The sequence below is a fragment of the Citrus clementina genome, unplaced genomic scaffold (assembly GCF_000493195.1).
Source record: "Citrus clementina cultivar Clemenules unplaced genomic scaffold, Citrus_clementina_v1.0 scaffold_6, whole genome shotgun sequence".
Taxonomy (NCBI): domain Eukaryota; kingdom Viridiplantae; phylum Streptophyta; class Magnoliopsida; order Sapindales; family Rutaceae; genus Citrus; species Citrus x clementina.
In genome coordinates, this window is record NW_006262139.1 from 15,946,349 (window position 1) to 15,964,899 (window position 18,551).

The 18,551-nt window shown below is 32.5% G+C and overlaps 1 non-coding gene across 1 annotated transcript; it reads right to left on the minus strand.

Moving 5' to 3' along the window:
- Positions 1–13,921: 13,921 nt before the first annotated feature.
- LOC112097454 lies at positions 13,922–14,026 on the minus strand. Its single transcript, XR_002904986.1, has one exon. It is a non-coding gene; the product is annotated as a small nucleolar RNA R71 (small nucleolar RNA).
- Positions 14,027–18,551: the final 4,525 nt, after the last annotated feature.

The following is an 18,551-nucleotide window of genomic DNA, read 5'->3' on the forward strand; positions in this document are numbered from 1 at the left end:
TGAATAAAAATTTTATAGAATAATTGAGTCTGAAAAAGTTCTTAAAATAATGACAAGATCTCTTTATTTATAATAGAGGAAATTTACTTTCCTAAGTTAACTTAAAAATGGAAAATTAAATAATAATTATAATGAAAATAAAAGATACTTTCCTAAGTTAACTAATCTTATACCTTAATTGACTCTAATAAAAATAGAAAGTATTAATGACTCCAATTAAAATAGAAAGCCTAAAATAATAAAATTCTAGAATCTTCAAATTCCTAAAATAATGTCCGACATCAGTCCCCCTCACTTGGAAAAGAACTCGTCCTCGAGTTTGGCTCGTACAAAGCCTCATCATCTGGATTGTATTTGAACAGCTCAGCCACATTAAATGTGTGAGAGATATTCCAATCATCTAGTAGTTGGACTACATAAGCATTGTCATTAATCTCATGTGCGACATGAAACTGTCCGTACTTGCGCTTCTCCAATTTAGTGTGAATACTTGGGAAACGATTTCGCTACAAATGCGCCATCACTAAATCACCCTCCTGAAACACTTTCTTATGTAGATGCTTGTTTGCCTCAGCCTTATACTAAGCATTGGTTGCCTTCAAATGGGCTCGTACCTCGGTAAGCATTTGCAGCGCCTTTTCTGCCACATTATCCGCTGCTTTACTCCCTCCTACTACTGCGAGCATGATAGCCAGATCATAAATCTATCGTGGGTAACAAGTGCAGGCAATCTCAAATGGGGTTTTACCAGTAGACCGATCCACCTTATTATTGTAAGAAAACTCGACCTGAGGCAAGATAACTTCCTAGTTTTTTTGCTTGTCACCACAAATACAACGCAACATGTCTCCCTAAGTACGATTGACCACCTCTGTTTGACCATCTGTCTGGGGATGGAAGGCACTACTAAATTGCAATTGTGTGCCAAACTTATTCCAAAGGTGCTGCCAGAATTTACTAATAAACTTTACATCCCTGTCAGAAATAACAGTCTTTGGAACACCATGCAAGCATATTATCTCATGAAAGAATAAATGCGCTACTGAAGCAGCATCTTTCGTCTTCTTACAAGCAATAAAATGCGCCATCTTAAAAAACCTATCAACCACCACCAATATTAAATCACGACCGGTCTTTGTGCATGGCAATCCTAGTCCAAAATCCATGGGTAGGTCCAACCAAATATTGTCTAGAACATGTAATGGCATTTATAACCCTGTGTTCTGTGCATTTCCTTTGCCCTCTTGACACATCCCTAGTCAATTGAGGCCAATAATACCACTCTTCCACTAGCGCCTTGGTCTTACCTCGACCAATATGTCCGCCTAATCCTTCTCCATGTAACTTGCAGATAGTCTGTTCCCTTAAAGAACTTTGAGACACACATAATTGGTTGGCCTTGAATAAGCACCCATCCTGAATAAGGAAATCTTCCGCATTCTGATAATTGATGCAATGATCCCAAATATGCGCAAAATCGTCATCCTCAGCGTACAACTCCTTTAAGCACTCAAACCAGTAACTTCATTAACTAAAGTTACCAGTAAAGTTGCTTGCTTAGAGCATCTACCACCTTATTCTGCTGCCCAGATTTATGCTTAAGAATGATACGACTCAAAAGTGTTATTACTCCAAAGTATAAGAGTGTTTGATTATAATATAACCCGGTGAGTTCTGGGTCGAACAATAGGAAATTTAAAATCTAGTAGTCAATTTAAAACAAAAAATTAATTGTGAAAAAAGAAATTATTAGGAATCAATTTAAAAATATATTAAGGTTTCCGGATCCACTCTCAGTATTCAAACTATAATTTTAATACTCTCTCATTTTTTTTATATTTTGCCTCACTTTTACCAGTGAATTATTATATCATTTAATTCTTAACTAACTATGTGTATGGATAAATATGAAATAAAGTACCTAATATGCTACAACTATATTAATGTGTCGATATTACATCAAAATACCATACAAATCCAAGAAAATCGATAAGTTAACATGACATAAAAATAACTAGAAAAAATAAAATAAAATAAACTTAAAAACTCATTTGAGAAATTAATAAATTTAATAGTTTGAAATCTTGAGCTTTACCATTTACCTCAGCTTATCAAAATTAGCCACTTATATTGAAAGAAAACAAAGTACTCTTTTTATTTGATACAATTTTGAAATATGTTATAAGGAAATTGATTACACAACAAAACAAGAAAAAGAAGAAAAAGAAACAATTCTTCAGCTTTTCCCTCTCGTTCTCTCTCGGCTTCCGCTCTTGACTCTCTCACTTGCATCCCCTTGCCCTTTATAGGCAAGGGATGCATCATTTTTTTATTTATTATTATTTTATTTTATATTAAACAAATATATTAATTGAAAGGTGTGATGGTCAGGTGGCAACATGACCACTTGACCATCAGAGCAACCAAAACATGGTTGCTCACCTTTTATTCTTTTTTATTTTTATTTTTATTTTTTAAATATATATTTTTTATTACATCTCCTTAATAATGCAATCTAAAAGGCTCTAGTTATTCTTCTTTGTTCCCACTTTTAGTTTCAACTCCTCTTTATTCTTGAAATATATGTACAATAAAAAATTAAAATAAAATTAACATATTACAAAATTACAAATTAATTTAACATAAAAATATATTTGAAGAGTGTTAAAATAATTTAAGAATAATGAGCGCATTAATCGACATAATAAGTGAAAAACTGATAATTTTATCTTTATTGAATGTACACTTTTTAATGTCAATCACACCACTCAACCAGCTTATTGTTAGGCTCTAGCAATTAAAACGATAAAAATTTAGCAAAAGTTAAAGCCCAAATTAATTTTTTTTTGAAAATTGTGTTTACTTCTTCCATTGGATTATTGCCGACAATCAAATAAAAGTATAAGCATTATTTTCAACCTAAAGAAAATCACACCCACACAAAATAATTAAGTAAAATCATGAAAATAATCAATTATCAGAGCTACATTAATCAAGTCACTTTTAAGAATGATATGTCAAACCTCGAAACCTCATGGTTAAAAGTGACTCTTTCAATAGAAAATATATCCCAGAAAAATTGTCATTCTAAAAAGTGGTAGATTGAGAGAATAGTAAAACAATATCACACGCTTTCACCAAGATGACTCTTTCAACTCAAGGGAATTATTAGCCAAACTAATTTATTTTTATTTTAATGCATCACTACATCTTTCAATCCATATTACCAGCTTTTACTTTATACTATAGTTCCCTAAAATTAAGAAGGAATTTTATTAGGACATAACATATGCTATGGTCATGGCTATAAAAAAAGCGGTAATAAGAAAAACAAAATATATGTTTGAAAAATAGGGGATTTGTTTTAGATTACAAGGTGCTTTTCTGCTTGGAACTTTTTTTCTTCTTTTTTTGTTTTTTATATTATTTATTTATTTATATATCAACATATATTTTTTTTTTCGTAGCACCATTATCAGGAATACTTAATCATCTATATTTTCAAACATAATTGGGTGGTGGAAAATATAAAATATAAGGTGATACTCTACATTGGAGTGGGAAAAGATAATAGTTTTTATTTTTATTATATATAGACTCAAAGGGGTTATCTATGAATATTTTATAATAGGGTTGGCTAGTAAGACTCAAAATGATCAAATATGATCTTTTGTCATCTTTTAGGACTCTAAATAATCTTTCATATTCACTAGTTCAATGGACTTTCATATGTGGTTGCAAATCTTATTTTTTGACTTCGAGGAAAATATAGAGATTTTGTATAATAAATTATAAAGTTGTTTAGGCAAACATGGTTACTCTCCAAGGATAATAGGATCAAAAACTCGCTTGGACTTTTGATGACTTGTACATTTCTTCAAATAGCTTAATCAATTTCACTCATCAAATTTCTCAATTTACATTTCAACATCAAAGGGGAAAACATGGTGTAGCGTAACTCAAGGCCAAAGATAATACAAATACCAAAATTTGAAAATCATTATGTTATCGAATGTTAAAAGATCACACAAAAAAAGAAAAACTCTTTTTTTTTTGTTCTTTTACGTTAAAGAAAACACTAAAAAAAATTGGGACTAATTACAGAAACTTAAAGGAGATGATTAAGAGAAAAAAAAAGTTACATAACAATTTTTTTTTAAAGAAACAAAACTCAAAAATTAAGAAGATGCGTTTCTAGAGACACTACATTTTATATTCTGCCATTTTCGACTCATATTTTTATCCAAAATTTGCCTTTACAATAAAAATTACTAAAAATACCACCAAGACCGAGACATTCCATAATTGTCAACTGCTCATTCCCCCCAACCTGAAGGAAATATTGTCCTCAATGTCTTAGAAGAAAATAGTAGAGTTTAGAAGATATCACCTGGTCAATGCTAGAAAGTATTTACAAACGGAGAATTAAATCTAATTTACACTTTTTACAAGGGTTGCTGCCATCATCATCAGTTGCCCAATCCAACGCATGAGGTATGACTCGAGTTTGTAAGCTTGTAAAAGATCAAATAACTCGTTAGCAGTGGGAGCACAAATAAAAAGTTTTTTCACTGAGGGTGGAATAAAATAATTTTTTATTTCATGATTAAGAAATGTTATTAAGTCATCATAAAAGTTAATAACATTTAACAAACTGATAGGCTTTTGATGGATATTCAAATGGGCCCAAAAAACAAGTGTAATTAGCGTCTTTAAAGTTGCAAGATTTCCTAAAAAAAAAATGAAAACATTAGCATGATTTAACATTTCAGATATTCGTTCTTGCATACTTGAGACAATTAACTCTTCTCCAGTTGGTGGGTTTGGTAGACATATTAAAGGTTTTAAGGCTTTTCAAATAATGCCCAACACTTGGTTTCCTCAGACGAAAGCAGCTTTAGAGACAAGCTTTGATAACTCTTGGTCAACTCCTCCACATACAAGATGTAGTTTTCTCTCTGCTATAGTACGACCAAGATCTATAGTTGCCTGAACGAACTCCTTATACTTTCTGTAGCGAAATTCAGAAAGCACATAAATGTTCTTAAGTTCTCTGTTTGAAATTGTTGCCATCGGAAAAATTATAAAAAGAAACAATTTGTGGGTGTTTAAAAAAGAGCACCTATTTAAGGATCTCGATGACGGACAAAATGATACATATCTGTAAATGGGGTGGTGTGTTTGTCAAATAATGCGTGAAGTTTTTGGCTCAATAATTCAAAGGCAAACAGTGAAAAGAAAAAGCAAAAAGTGATTAGATATAAAATCACATAGAAAAACGACAAAATAATAATAATAATAATAATGATGCAAAAGATAAAAGAATAGTAAGATAAAAGAATATTTACTAGTAGTTGTGATTCTGGCTCACATTTTCCTTTGATTTTACATCCAGTGACGGCTTGAACGCCCTCTATGGGTTGAGAATAGGCTTCCAATCCAATTTTCTTATAAACGGGCAAACAATGTCTTTTAGAATCAGATTCCCAAGACTAAACTGTGCAGTTTCTTTTTGGAACAACTTCCATAACATATTCACTCAGATGCGTCTTAAGAGATTGTAAGAAATGTTATTAAGCCATCATAAAAGTTATTGACATTTAACAAACTGATGGGTTTTTGATGGATATTCAAATGGGCCCAAAAGTAAATGTAATTAGCGTCTCTAAGTTATAATATCTCCTGGCAAGAAAATGAAAACGTCAGCATGATTTAACATTTTATATATTCGTTCTTGCATACCTGAGACAACTAACTCTTCTCTAGTTGGTGGGTTTGGTAGACATCCCAAAGGTTTTAAGGCTTTTCGAATAATGCCTAACACTTGGTTTTCTCAAACGAAAGCATCTTCAGAGACAAGTTTTGATAATTCTCGTTTAACTCCTCCACATACAAGATGTAGTTTTCTCTATGTTATAGCACAATCAGGATCTATAGTTGCCTAAAGAACTCCTTATACTTTCTGTAGCGAAATTCAGAAAGTACATAAATATTCTTAAGTTCTCTGTTTGAAGTTGTTGCCATTGGAAAAATTATAAAAAGAAACAATTTGTGAGTGCTTGAAAAAGAGCACCTATTTAAGGATCTTGATGACGGACACAATGATACATATTTGTAAATAGGGTGGTGTGTTTGTCAAATAACGTATGAAGCTTTTGGCTTAATAATTCAACGGTTAATAGTGAAGAAAAAGCAAACAATGATTAGATATAAAATCACATAAAAAAAATAATAATGATACAAAAGATAAAAGAATAATAAGATAAAAGAATATTTCCTAGTAGTTGTGATTGTGGCTCACATTTTCCTTTGATTTTACTTTCAGTGACGGCTTGAACGCTCTCTATGGGTTGAAGATAGGCTTCACATCCAATTTTTTTATAAACGGGCAAACAAGGTCTTTTAGAGTCAGATTCTCAAGATTAAATTGTGCAATTTCCTTTTGGAACAATTTTCATAAATTATGAATTTCACGTTGAACATATTCGCTCAGATGCGTCTTAAGAGATTGTAAGATATCATCCGACGATTCTTTACTCATGTCATCCTTAACAAATTTGATTTTATCTTCATGATTTACAGAAATCATTTCTAAAGTTTTACAACGTGGCTTGTTGCAAGCAAGTCTTACACTGTTAGGACATTTAGAGTCAAGTCGCTTAACTCTTCTTTTTTTAACAAATGTATTTTTACCAAAACTAGACATGTAGGAAACAAATGGATCAGAAAACTCACATGCCAGTCGGGCTTTTGCTTCAATTAACCAATGAATGTTAGTAGGAATTTCGTTGATCATTAACAAACACAGTCGTTCACAATGAGCTTTGTAAATCTTCTTAAGAGCATTTTGAGGGAGAGAAGGAAAATGCTTATGCAGTTTATATTGTATTTCTTCCATGCTTGACTTTGGGGTTTCAATTATTGTGGGAAACTGAAAATACCGACTTAAAAATTCATGGAGTACTATTATCCGCCATTTATACAAGTATCAAATAAACGAATCAAATCTGAAAAATCAAACCAAACTTCTTCACAAAATAAAAATACACAATGAATATAAACAAACATGTAACTCCTCTTCGCCTTTTTTTTTGAGTGTACCTCAAGTTCCAATTAGAGTTCATTAATACCATCCTCTATTTCTCTGAGTTGTCTTTCTAAATCTTTAACGTGAGATACTAGCTCTGGTGGTTGGAGATCCCAAATAGGATGTGACTTACAAAATTAGAGCAAGTTTCCTAGGTGAAATTTTACATGTAAAAGTTTTCGAAGATGTTCTAAGAGGATTCTTCTCATGGAGTTACACATAATAAATATAAAAAACAGTGAAATAAAATACAATTGTCAAATAAACACAATTAAAAACAATATAATGCACTCCATTCAAGCAATAAAAAAGAAAAGAAGAAAAAAAATCAACAAACGGTAAAATAACACTAATAAAAAATGACAAAAAATTAAAACAAAAGGCTTAATTAAGATTTGGTGGGTCACTCAAATTGATTTCAGTGTCTGCTTTATGAGGTTGGCATTCTAGATATGATTTCAATTTATGACTATTAACTTTAAATGTGACACAATCTATTGGATTCTCAATTTCTACTGCTCCACATGGATACACATTTTTTTTACAACAAATGGATCATTCCATTTTGACTTTAACTTTTCTGGAAACAAATGAAGACGAGAATTATAAAGCAACACTTTTGGACTAATTTCAAATATTTTTCGAAAATTTCTTTTGTCATATGCATCATTCCTTAATTTCTCAAGTTCATTCAATTGCAATTTACGCACATTACCAGTATCAACAAGATTTGAATTAAAATCTTTAATAGCCCAAATGATTTATGTTCAAGTTCAACTGGTAAGTGGCAAGGTTTATCATAAACAAGCCGATAGGGTGACATTCCTAAAAATGTTTTAAAAACAGTACGATATGCCCAAAGTGCATCAGTTAGTCGAAGAGACCAATATTTACGGTTTGGATTAATTGTCCTTTCTAAAATTTGTTTCATTTCTCTATTTGCTAATTCAACTTGACCATTTATTTGAGGGTGATAAGGGGTAGCAACTTTATGTATAATTTCATATTTTTTCATTAAGGACTTAAATGGTATTTTACAAAAATACTTACATCCATCATCGATAATGGTTCAAGGTATTCCAAATCTGCTCAAAAGATTTTCTTTTAAAACGTGGATCACAATCTTGTGATCATTGTGTCGATGAAGAATCGCCTCGATCCATTTTGAAACATAATCAATAGCAACCAAAATATATACAAATCCAAATGATGATGAAAAAGAACCCATAAAATCAATTCCCCAACTTTGTTGACTTGAGAACCTTGAGGTCCCGTTGTTTTTTCTAGAACATTCCATTCTTTCTTCTTTTGTGACCTTGGCGAGTGGAATTAGAGGATCGTGAGTTTCACCATCTTGTTCTTCTATATTCATCGGTTACGAGGTCACATGATCTGACATGACAATAGAGCTTGATTGATCAACTTTGAGGGTAGGGGTTGTTGCTTGAACTTGGAGAGTTTTGTCAACAGTGGCTTGATGATTGAAGTGGATATAAATTGTGAAGGATATAAACAAACGATAGAAATGGAGCTATACGCATAGATACTGAAAACGATTAGAACAAATGAGACTGTCTGGAAGATTGGTGATTTGATAGTTTGGCCAAAGGCCTTGCAATTCAACATTGTCTTTAGATGATTTCCCTGAACCAAACTACGAGTATTGTATAGAAAGACTCAAATTTTTTCTCTGGAGGCTTTGTGAACAATGTGGTTTTTGCATGTGCTATGGCTTAAACTTTATATACTGCTGAGTTTGAAAATGATCTAAACGTGAATTGATAGCGTTTACAGAAAAGAATCGATGTATGGAAATAAATGTTTAGGACACACATCATTATAGGTTCATCAATAATTTTATTACTCATTTTCGAAGCTTTTTTGATCATTTTGATGGATCAAGAATTTCTTATGGTCTGAACTTCTCTTGAATAATATCTACTCAAATGATTGTTGGTTAACAAATTTAAAATGAAAAGTATTTAAGTTGTATTCATTCACTAATACTAAGTACAAGTGGCACAAGATCTTTACAAGTTTTGGAGAGTTTCGGTTAAGAGAGGATCTTAATTTCATTTTGTCATGTTATTCGTTATTTATAATTAAGTAGTATATTCTCAAGGAATAATTTTTTCAACCCGTAATAAAGATGGTTAAAAATTTGAGCATAATTTCTCCATTTGGAAATGATAGTATTCAATTACTGAGTTAATCCATTTTATTGTATGATCTAATAAGCAAGCTGGCTTGACTTTTGCCTCAATCACAAAGCCTCCAACTTAATTTTAAATGTGGGATCCAAATAAAAGAAAAAATATGAATCTTGGTCAACAAGTTGATGTAACATGCATGAATCAAAAGCTTCCCCCTCCTCACAAGCTCACTTATGGCATTTCCCACAATCAAAAGCTTTATAATTTCTTCTTACTTTGTAGTAGCTCTATGCAACTATGCAATGTGTTTACGGAGAAAAAAAATTGTAATAAAACGCCATGTGTCGATAAGTGGTGCCATGCCTTTAAGTGATCATCGTACGCACTTGATGCACTTAACTTACTCCACAAGTTTGGATACACAAGGTACCTAACTTATACCATAAATTTGGATACCTGAGGTACCTGACCTACACCATAAGTACGGATTCCCGAAGTACTTGACATATACTATAAACTCGGATACTTGAGGTACCTTGCCTACACCAATAAATTCAGTACCCCAAGTACCCAACATACACTAGGTACACCTGGAGTTTAAGAAGGTATAAGGGGTACAACATATCAGATGCAAAATGATCAAGGAAAAGTTTTTAAAAAGCCAGTCACAAGAAACGTTTCCATCGCCTAAAAGATAATATTTGATTTTGTAAAAATTAAATATTAAAATATCTTGTTGAAAAAGCAATGTTAGTTGACTGTCACCTCTTTCAAAAAGTGAAGGATGCTGTATTAAGGATAATGGTCCTCAGCAGCCTCGCCAGACAGCCGTTGCTGAGGTATCCTGGACCACTTACCAACGTACACCACATGTCTAAAAGGATAAATTACCCCACAAATGCCTTTTTACTCCCCAAGTATGCTTATAACGGCAAAAAAATCATAAAAAAGGTAGAAGGACAGAAAAAATCTAAAAAAGAATAGCCAATAACCATTAGAAATGCATCACGTGACAGCTATAGTACTCCATATATAAAGGCATACAAGTTATATTTTCATCATTCAACATCATACACACACTCCATAAAAAAGGGGGGGGGGGGCTAAGGTCTTCTTCAACCTTAAGCCATTGTTTTAAAGGGTTGGTGATAACTCTATAAAATGAGAGTTATTAGGACACTTTTAGACTTAAATCAGTAATACTTACAAAGTAAATGATATACTTTTTTTGGATTATAATTACAATAAGCCTGGGCATCTATTTTATTTTATTTTTGATAAATTGAGTTATTTTAGAATAATTTATGTTTAAATTATATGCATAATTATAGGTGATCGAAAGCTCAAATTTTGAGGAAGAAATGTTGCTGCAACAGACTTACAGATACAATGAAAGAACTTGGTTACAGAGGAATTGAAATAAGTCTGAAATAATATAGATGTTATAGCTGTTGCTGTAGCAATCTTAGAGAAATGACAAACTTGATTTCGCATACAACAACTAAAAGATTGCGATTTGAGGTTTCAAAAAATGGAGGATACGCGCTATACACTTTCAATTGCCCTAATTCTGAGTTATAAAAGGACCACACATGAAAAGAAAAAGACAGAGCCGTCACCTAAGGAGAACACCAAATATAAATAATGAGAAAACAGAAATTAAGAGATAGTTTTCAAGGCTATAACAACATATTCAAGGAGGAAACAGAGGCAAAATCACAAGGACCAAGCAGACTTCAATTTTTCTTCTTATTTTATTATTTTATATTTACTTAGGGAATGTATTAGAAGGCTATAACAATTTTATTTGCTATTCTATATGAACTAAATTTGATTGTAGTTGAGTGATAAACAATCTTAATGGATGTTTGACTGACATATGCGTGTTGCTCTGTGTTTGCTATAACATTTTATCTTAATTGTATTTAGTTTAATTCCCTATTTCAGCTGACCATACATTTAGTGGTACTAGTTAAGAAAGAGCCTTAAAAAAGTTTGACTTAGTCCATCAAATTTAGACAATACTTGGTTTTAGATTGGGTTTCCCAAGTTGAGTGAATCTCAATTTGAATAGGGCTATGCTTAATATAAAATTAGTGATGAATTGACATAGGGATTTATCTTGTAGGGTAAATGGAACCTAGAATGTTTAATGCTATATTTAATGTTGGCGTAACAATTGGTCATTGTTAGGTTACATTAGGTATCAGATATCTAACAAGCGACAACTGAGGATGTATAAGGGATTCTGCTCAGTGCTGTAGTAGATGTTGTAACAATGACACTGTAATTGAAAAATAGTCAAAGTAATTAATTGAGTTTATTCACTCAACTACTCATTTCCCATTGATTACATCCTTGCGTTTGACATGAGAATGTTCTTTAGAATATTTTAGTTATTGCATTTAGATTAATTAGTTTATTAGTTTCATTAATTGTCTTATTTTAATTTATAATAAGATTTCACTGTTAAAATTGCTATAGCAAATTGATTACATCAATCCCTATAGAGACGATTTGAATACTCATCAATACATTACTTGTTGTGTACACTTGCACATTGACACCCATAGCAATATAAATCACCCAACAAGTTTTTGGTGCCATTGTCGGGGATTGATTATTCATTGTGATTTGTGAAATTAATTTTGATTGTTGCTAACTTTTAATTTAATTTTAATTTTTTTATTTTGTTGACAAGCAACCCTCGCATGCACAAATATAAACATGTTGAATTTTAGTTTAATCCAGAAATTAAAAGAACTGTAAGAAGATTGAGAAAAGAGCAAAGAAATTCAAAAGTTGTTGTAGCAATGAAGGATTTGTAAGATATGGCGAATTTAAACCCCCGAGGAGAAATATGACCAATAAATACATAAGGAGCTCACAATGGCAGCTTATTTATGGGCAACCAGGGAATAAAAATATTATCCATGTGGCAGATGATAAAGAAAGAGCCACTAGAGATTTTGCAGTGTTGACCCCTTAAGCTATAAACCTTTGCATAGTCAGACCCGATGTGCAAGCTGATAATTTTGAGCTCAAGTTAGTGATGTTCCAGATGTTGCAAATAGTGGGGCAATTCAATGGGTTGCCATTTGAAGATCCTCATTTACACCTTAAGTTGTTTTTAAAAGTAAGTGATGCTTTCAATATTGTTGAAGCATCATAGAAAACATTGAGACTCAAACTTTTCCCGTTTTCCTTAAGAGATCGAGTAAGATAATAGTTGAATTCCCCACCATCCAACTCATTGCCACATGTAATGACTTGACTGATAAATTTTTGATGAAATACTTCCCACTTACCAAGAATGCAAAATTGAAGAATTATATTGTTGTGCAAATTTTATTGAACTCGTAAGTGTACAAATTTATTATAGAATAAATCAATGGTGATGAGTGTCGATCCCATGAGGAGGTGCATTTTAATTGGTTGTAAAGTTATTTTTCTAAGTGGGTGGTTGGATTTGTAGTGGAAGTAATTTAGATTATCTTAAAATTTAAATAAAAATGGCGAGAATCAAGTAAAGTGAAAACTATTAAAATAAAGCACTTGGGTCTCTGGATCTACACTTACTATGCACCATGAACTTAATATTCCTTAATAGTTCCAATTAAATCATAAAGGTGATTTTTACTCCTCATGAGCCACACTTTATTCAATATGGTGTTAAGGGCTTATTGTGCCAAATAATAATAACCTTGCACTAGGGAGACGATTACTTAGTGCAATATCTAGGAAAGATTATTACTATCTGTCAATAAAAAGTCAAAAAATCTACATAAATCAGAGGGGAAGAGAAATTAAATTTACCAAATTAAGCCTATGGAACATGTTGAGACTTCACCTTCTACCAAAACTTGAAAGAAAATTAACTACTCATAGTTGAACTAGGGGTAAAATGAGAATTTATTAAAATATATAGAAAATATAAAATGGAAAAGGAATTTCAGAAAATGGAGCTAAAAAATAAATTCAGGGGTGTCAATTAAGGGGGAGCCCTTTATTTATAGATATAATGAGTAAATTATGGCTATTGGATTGAAATAGCTTGGACGCTCAGGATTGCGTCACGTGGCAAGTTCTGATTGGATAGAACACATCATCAGGGCTGTCATTCCGTATAATGCATGTATCGTACACACATTTTTTGGTCCACTAACATACTGCCACGTCACTGGTCAACTCTACATATTCATTTTAGTCGAATAAGATCGTAACACATCATCAGTCAACGCCATATAAGTAGTCAATACCACATTATTCATCCACTCGAATGCTGCCACGTCATCAATCAGTGCCACGTCATCAATCATTGCCACGTTATGGGTCATTGCTACGTCATCAGTTCGTATATGTGAACAATATCATCAACAGTATCGTAAACAATATCGTATATGTGAGCAGTGTTGTACATGTGAACAGTGCCGTTTACTCTTTTATACTTCTCTTAAGGTTTTCGATTGTCCTGAGTTCAAAATTGTTGTCTGTTTTACTGTCTGATTTCTTGTTCCTTGTAAAATAACCATGATGCCCTCTAAAATACATAAAATACTTAATGATAATAAAACACACCTAATTAAATCGCAAAGGACTGAAATACATAAAAGTAGGGATGTTAGCGAGACTTGGAGTGTAAAATGACGATTTTTTTCCTTTTATAAATATACACTTTCTACTACTCAACAGAGATCACGTCTTTCTATCAAGCTGAAGATGAGAGTTTGTATGATGTATGAGAAATATTTAAGAAGTTACCCAGGAGATGTCCTCATCATGGTATTCCTTATTGCATACAGTTAGAAACCTTTTATAATGGGCTCAACCAAAGCACTAGATTAATAGTGGACGCTTCAGTAAATGGGGCCTCACTATTTAAGTCTTACAATGAGACTTATGAAATTTTGGAGAGGATAATTAATAATAACTATTAGTGGCCATCAACTAAATAAGCTGCAACAAGAGGAACAACATGAGTCCATAATGTAGACGCCTTGACAACATTTTTAGTAGAAGTAACCTCATTAATAAATATTGTAAAAACTATGACTACTGCTCTAGTAACTACCAAATAAGTTGCTGAAACATCTTGCATTTATTATGGAGAAGGACACTTATTTGATAATTGTCTTGAAAATCCAGTCTCAGGTAACTATGTAGGCAACTTCAACAGACAAATCTAGAACAATTCATATTCAAACACTTACAACCTTAGATGGAGACTGCACCCAAACTTTTCATGGATCAATTAGAATCAATAAATTATAGCAACCGGTGGACAAAATAGGCATGCTCAACCACCTGGATTTCACTGACAAAATTAAGGGCAAAGAAACACTAGCAATGATTAATTCAGTTCTCTTGAAACTTTGCTTAAGGAATGTATTGTGAAAAATGAAGTGGCAGTTTAGAGTCAAGCTGTATCTTTAAGAAACTTATAGAATCAGATTGGATAATTAGGTACAGCATTGAGTAACAGACGTTAAGGCAGTTTACCCAACAATACAGAGGACCCGAGAAGATAAGAAAATGAACATTGTATGGTGATTAACTTAAGATCTGGAAATGATGTTCATACTCTAGTTTGAGTACTAAGAAGGAGAATAAAATCAATTTCAACCCAAGACAAAGCTAAAGTTGAAGAGGAACCACAACAACCCACTTTTCAGCCCACTGATGTGAACAACCAAGCTTCAACATCAGTAAAAAATAGTGAACCAGCAATTATAGAAGAAGATGTTGCAATGCCAGCTACATCAGTTTAGAAAATGGCAAAAGAAAAGCAGCTTGCACAACCTATTATAGCACAACGACTTAGACACCCACCACACTTTCTTCAATGATTTCAGATGCAAAAGTCAGACAAGTAATTCAGTAAGTTTCTAGAAGTATTCAAGTAACTACATATCAACATTCCTTTTGTAGAAGCTCTCGAAAAAATGTCAAATTACATGAAGTTCTTGAAAGATATTCTGGCAAGGAAAAAGAGGCGTAGAGAGCTTGAAACAGTTGTTCTAACACAAAAGTGAAGCCAAATGCTACAAAATAAAATACCTCAGAAGTTGAAGGATTTAGGGAGTTTCACAATTTCATGCTCCATTGGAACTAAATACAGTGATAAGACATTTTGTGATTTGGGGGTTAATATCAATCTTATGCCTTTATTAGTGTTCAAGCAATTAGGAGTTGGAGAAGTTAGGCCAGCACTAGTGACTTTGTAACCGGTTGACGGATCTCACGCCTATCCAGAAGGAAAAATTGAAAATGTGTTGGCAAAGGTGGATAAATTTATTTTTCTAGTGGATTTCATTGTGCTGGAATTTGAGGCAGACAAATAAGTGCCAATAATTCTAAGAAGACTTTTCTTAACAACGGTAAATACTCTAATTGATGTGTAAAAAAGAGAATTAATTATGCAAGTAAATGATCAACAAGTTTCATTTAATGTGTTGGATGCTATGAAGAGTGTCGATGAGGTTAAAGACTGTAACTTTATTAGTGTTGTGGATTTTGCTGTAACAGAGAGTTTAAACAATTGCTGCAGTAAGAAAGAAATCAATGTTGTAACATTTGAAGAACTTTAAGATGAAGATCTTGAAACAAGTAACATAGCACGATTATGAGATAAGCAATCCTTTAGAATAGACAAGCACTTTGAATAATTTGATCTCTCAAATAGAGAAGTAAACCTTCTGTTCCATCTATTGAGCCACCTCATGTTCTAAAATTAAAACTTTTACCCTCATATCTAAAATATGTTTATCTTTGTGACAATAACACCCTTCCGGTAGTTTCCTCACTTTCTTTAAATGCAAATCAAGAGAAGAGCTTGGTGGATGTATTGGGAAGATACAATAAAGCTATTGGATGGACCATGACAGATATCAAATGAATCAGCTTATCTATATGCATGTACAAGATTCTGTTGGAAGATTACTACAACAATTTTATAAAACAATAGAGAAGATTGAATCTCATCATAAAGGAAGTTATGGAGAAGGAGATCATTAAATGGATCGATGCTAAAATTATTTACCCAATATTAGATAGTTCATAGGTAAGTCTAGTACAATGTGTTCCTAAGAAAGGTAGAGTGACTATTGTAGCAAATGAAAAAACAAGCTTATTCCCACAAGAACAATGATTCGATGAAGAGTCTACATGGATTATAGAAAGCTAAATAAAGCTATAAAGAATGATTGCTTCTCATTTCCTTTTATAAACCAAATGCTGGACGGACTTGTTGAAAAAGTATACTATTGTCTCTTAGATGGATATTCAGCCTATAACCAGATTGCTATAACACCAGAAGATCAGGATAAGACAACATTCACTTGTCTTTACGGAACTTTTGATTTCAGAAGGATGCCATTTGATTTGTGCAATACTCCAGTAACTTTCCAGAGGTGTATGATGTTTATTTTTTCAGATATGATGGAGCACACACTTTAGGCATTCATGGATGATTTTTTAGGTTTTGCAGCATCATATAATGATTGTTTGTATAAGTTAGAAAATGTGATTAAGAGATGTGAGGAGACCAACTTAGTGTTGAATTAGAAAAAAATGACATTTTATGGTACAAAAAAGGGATAATCATAGGCCATAGAGTCTATAGAAAGAGAATAGAGGTGGACAAGACAAAAATAGAGGTGATTGATAAACTTGGACCACCTATTTCAGTAAAAGATATTAGGAATTTCCTAGGACATGTTAGGTTCTATAGAAGGTTCATTAAATATTTTTCCAAAATACTTAAACCTTTATACATGTTGCTGAAACATGACAAACCTTTCAATTTTGATGAATAATATTTAAAGGCTTTTGTTGAGTTGAAGAAAACTCTTATTACAACACCAGTTGTTGTAGCACCAGATTGAAATATGCTTTTTAAGTTGACGTGTGACCCCAGCGACCATTCTATTAGAGCAGTGTTAGGGCAAAGGAAATGCAAGATTTTTCACTACATTTATTATGCCAGTAAGACCTTAGCTAATGCACAACTCAACTATTCTACCATTAAAAAAGAGTTGATGGTGGTTATTTTTGCATTTGATAAATTCAGAGCTTATTTGGTTGACATCAAAGTGACTGTTTATACAGATCACTCGGCTATAAAGTATTTGATTCCAAAGAAGGACGCCAAACTAAGGTTGATTAGGTGGATTTTATTGCTACAAGAGTTTGAGTTGGAGATCATGGATAGAAAATGCACTATGAATCAAGTGGCAGATCATCTTTCAAGGTTGGAACCAGATGAAAGCACTCTGACCAAGTAGGAGATCACAAAAACTTTTCCTGATGAACAATTCTTATGCTACAACAATCCAAATTCCCATGGTATGCAGATTTTGCTAATTGTTTGGTGAGTGGTCTATTACCACCCAATTTGAGTTATCAGTAGAAAAATGAATTTCTTCATGATGTAAAAAGTTATCAGTGTGATGAGCCTTATTTGTACTAGATCTGTTCAGACTATGCAATCAGAAGATGTAAAAGTATCAATATGGCCACATTATATTATCATATGACTGATAAGAGGGGCTGAACAATAAAGCTAAGATAAATTACAGTTGACCCCTTTGTTTTCCTTAATTTCTTTGGCTTGGCCCCCAAGCCTCAACTGGTCAACATAGTTCCAATCCTGGCTCTGATGATAGCATTGATTATTGAATCATTGATCTAAGATTACGAGTTAAAGAAATTTGATTTGAGATTGTCAAGATAAAAATCGTTGATGAGTTGTCGTAAGAGGATAAGAAGAAAGAAGTTTAATAAAATACCGCACAATCCCTCTATCTTTATCCAAATTTAATTGTTACGAAGAGTTAGGAGCATTTTTTTTAACTTAATAGTTTAATTGACATACTTTTAATTAGTTAAATCATTAATTACTTTTGATTTATGAATTTGTAGTTGCAAAGAATGTTCTTATAGTAGTCGCGAAAACAACGCCCATTCTAGGAGGTAATATAGGAGAAGGATGGAGAGGTAGACATGAAGTACAAAAAAATTATGACACAGGAAAGTGTTAATGCGGGTCATAGGGTATAAAAAGTTATGTACTTTGGTCTTCATTTTCATCTTGTTTTCCTATATGTTGCTTTTGTTATCTTGAATGAAGTTGCAATTTGCTGGACTGGATGAATAGAAGAAGCACATCTTTAGTGAGATCTTCTGACAAGAAGAATATAGTCGGCTGACAGATATATAGGATCACACTTTAGAGTGGTTGACCCATAAGTAACTGTTTATGTACCGATGGTACATAAGCTGAAGTACTTGATCATGATCCATTAATTCACTAT